The sequence below is a fragment of the Ananas comosus genome, unplaced genomic scaffold, assembly GCF_001540865.1.
Source record: "Ananas comosus cultivar F153 unplaced genomic scaffold, ASM154086v1, whole genome shotgun sequence".
Taxonomy (NCBI): domain Eukaryota; kingdom Viridiplantae; phylum Streptophyta; class Magnoliopsida; order Poales; family Bromeliaceae; genus Ananas; species Ananas comosus.
In genome coordinates, this window is record NW_017891837.1 from 1 (window position 1) to 4234 (window position 4234).

Below are 4234 nucleotides of genomic sequence, written 5' to 3' on the forward strand. Positions count from 1 at the left end.
TATATATATATATATATATATATATATATATATATATATATATATATATATATATATATATATAAAATAAATGAAATCCCCCTTTACTTTCATAATTTTAACGTTTCATTCTTTGCTTAGCAAAATGGTTGGCACGATATCAAACTTATCAGATTATAATGCTTCTTCCTCTTTATTATTAAACCCTATTACGTAATCAACAATATATATATATATATAGAGCTTTGATCGATCCCATTAGATAGCTATCATAACCAACTGTTCTTAGAGCAAGTGACAAAGGACTTGATGGTTGATACCCGATACCCAAATTCGAATCCTAGTTGATTCACATTTCCAGCTAAGTTTATTTATAAATGAAATATNTCCGGAAACCAAAAAGAAAAAGCCCTGTAAAATGACGTCGATAGGCCCTTCTCGAAACGCCACGAAACTACCGCTGCAGGGATATTTCGGTAATTTCGCACATTGCGTCCTTTTTCTTTTTTTTTTGGTGAAATGGATTTGTCACGGAGATATTAAGCGCGAATGGGATTTCACGGCTACCGGTGGGGCCCGTGGACACGTGTAGCGCAAGGAGTGGGCCCGCATCTGCGCTCGGGCACTAAATGCCGCTTCTCGGGAAGCGCACTTAGGATTATTAAGAATAATTAATAAATAATAAATAATAAATAATAAATTCGATAGATCTTGTTTATTTTGTAACGGAGCCCACAGGCCCCACCCGGCCCACAGACCCAAAGCCTACCGGATTCGGATTGTTGTTGGCCACGTATTTACCGCATTGCGTGCCTCGTTGACCGGATCCGTATTCCTACGCAATGCCACCTGTGTAACTTCTAAACCGTATGATTCATCTAATTTTAGATAAATCAACAAAAAAAAAATTATCTACATTAAAGATCGTTCCAACTTTTAAAATTTTAACTTTACTATTTTAATTTGAATCAATCAGTAACACTAATTATTTATTTTAATAAATTAGTTGTGAAAATTGCATGAATTCGTAAAAATAAATGGCGTATTTAAATTTTAAAATTAAAATATTATTAACTGATTCAAATCAAATAAATTAAAAAATTTTAAAATTTTTTAAAAATTTGAATAGCCAAATCAAAATAATTTATAATTCAAATAAATTCTACATATTTTTACCTTTAATTAAAAATTGAGTTTTATTTGATTTTAAAATTATCTAAATACTCTCCAAAGCTGGTGTTACAAAATAAATTTAGAGCTAGGGAGGGTTCAACAAAAAGAATGGTGTGCTTCTTTATTTGGTTTTGTTTTGTTTGCATGTTCATATTAATACCAAAAATAATTAATTTTTAAAAAAAGGTTAATGACTAGATCATTGTTACTTAATAAATTCCAAGATTTTACCCAGTTGCTTGTGCTGTTTCAGAAAATAATGAAATATTTCCATTTGGAATTTCAAAAATACTTACTAAGATAACGTGATCCATAAATTGTACTAATTTAATTGAAAAATATTTTACTAAAAAAATAAAGAATTGTTGATCTAAACACTCCTGTCCTTGATGCTAAATCGACCTTAAAAAAATTCCAAAAAGGAGGGTCCAAAATTATATAAAAAAAAAAATTCTCTTACACGGTTACACCTTATTAGCGCTTGTTTCAATTATTCCTAACATAAAAAATTGTATCACCTATATTCTCACACTTTATCATTATCTAAAATAAGCCTAATTATTTGGGACAATTTCTTGAAATCAACAATAAAATTGTATTAAAATAAATTTATAACTAAAATTATCTATAAATAATACAATAAAATTTGTTGCGCAATAAATTATTAATGTATTTTTCCTTGATTCTTTATATATTTTTTGAGTCATGAATTAGACATATAGAGCACAATAGAGATAATCTAATTCGAACTAAATTAGAATACTATAAATAGTACAAGTCATTGGTATTATTAAGTTTTTGGTCTTTGGATAAAGTGATGTGCAATTTGTATGATTATGATCCTCTAAGATTAAGTGGATGGTTTGTTGAATAATATGATCTAACGGATAGAAATTGTCAGAAAAGTAGACTTAATAGCCGAAAACTTAATAACACTAAATATTTGGTGCTATCAACAGTATTATAGCTGGACTCAACTAATTTTTTAATATAGTTTAATTTTATAATCTGATTTTTTTTTTGAAATAGTAATAAAGAGTAGAGTAGGATAGTAATTAATGTAATTTGTAATATAGAAGTAATAACTGAGAGCAAAGATAAAGGATAAAAACATTTCTTTCATAGGTTTTTAAATACTTTTTTCTACGGCGCTGCGTGCGTAACTATAAGCGCACGTACGTGTGGCCGCGCGGGGGTAGGGAGAGAGATAAAGGCACGTAGAGGGGACACGTACTCGTGGTGGGGCCAAGCGCACTTGTCGCAACGGGACGGGTCTGTGAGAAAAAAATCTAAAATATACCAGATATATTACTGATCTAACATTTTTTATTTGTAAAATTATTCTCTATGGTACCGTTTGGTTCGGGTATAAATAAGAACTAGCTATTACAAGGATAGGTATAAGTATTGGGATAAGAAAAATAGTGTTTGGATGAAAATTGAGTTGTTTTCGGAGATAAAAATAATTTTAGATAGTTTTATATAGAAAATAGAGATATTGGTGGGGATAACCGAGAACTATTATTCTTTGATAAAAACTTAACGTTTGGATATAAAGAGGGGATAAGGGCCTATTCTTATTCCTATCCCCTAACCAAACGCTGCTTATAAATTGATACATCTCATCATAATTAAAAATATATATTTTTATTATATTATTTTAATAAAAAATATAATTAATTTATTATTGGTGATATGGTATAAATGTGACTGAGTTGTGCCAGCGGGGAGGGCGACACGTTGGAGGAGGAGGTGGAGGAGGCGCGTAGGGTTGGGAATAATGGGGAAGGGATTGGGGTTTGTGGTGCGACGGAGTCTCAGCAAAATCCAAAATGAGGCGGATTTTGGATTTGCGTCTCGGGCTCGTCGGTCGTTTCGTGCCGGTTCCACACTCCCGTAAAAAAGCGGGTTTAAAACGTTTCGTTCACTCGTGGGGACAGGACAAAATTTTGGCAGGGAGTGCATTTAAGATGAGACGGTTTTATTTCTTATCTATTATGTAAATAAAACTCGCAACAACATTAAAGATAAATGTCGGTGATCTTAGACTTTGTACAAAAAAATTACATTATATAAGTGAGAAAGTATATTAGAAAGATATTTTATTTATTTTCGTACGTAATATGATATTTCGCGATAAATTGGTTACCATATATTTTCTATTGTCCTACAGGAAAATACAGAAACATATTTTTCTATATTTTTATCTCAATTTTATTTTATCTAATAGCATTTGATAAGTCTCAATACCAAACTAAGTCTTAAACATATTTATCACCAAATTTTTATAGAAATGGTGCTTGAACTGTGAATCATTTTAAAATAACTATTTAATTTTTTAAAATTTTAATTTTATTATGAGATACTTTTAGCTTGTTTTATTGGAGTGAGTCAACAACATTTTAATAAATTTATAGTTATAAATATTATACAAAATATATTACTTAAATATGTAAAGATAAGTAATGAGATAAATATTGTTAACTAACTCAAATCCGATAAATTAAAATTTTTAAAAAATCTAAATAATCAAATTAAAATAATTTATAATTTAGTTTTTACAGCTTTGCAGTCTCCGCACATTTTCACCATTTGCATACAGTAACATTAGTACTCACCATTATCAACATTTGGTAAAAAAAAAAAAAGAAAAGAAAAAAAAAGATAAGATAAGAGAAAAAGTTATTCACTAGTCAGTGTGACGTGTCAGGAGGCCCACATCTTGCACTCTTTTATTTTGTTTGTCGCTTTTATCTTAGCTGGCCGGAAAAGATGATTTCAAGAGGTTTAGTGTCCATCTTAGTTTATGTAAAAATGGAGGGTTCATATATATGCAAATATTGTATCAAAACTCAAAAGTATATTATTATTACTATAATTTTGTAACAAATAAAAGGGCCTACATATATTCATGCCACGGGAAAGTTGAGTGATGGTACCTAACATTTTCCGACGTTATCCAAGTTCATAGTGAGGCTAACGTGGAGCGCATACATATATATATACATAATGTGTGTTTGTAATGTTACCATTTGGAAGCATTAATGAAAACAAGTCACTAGTGGTGGAACTGTGGCCTGTT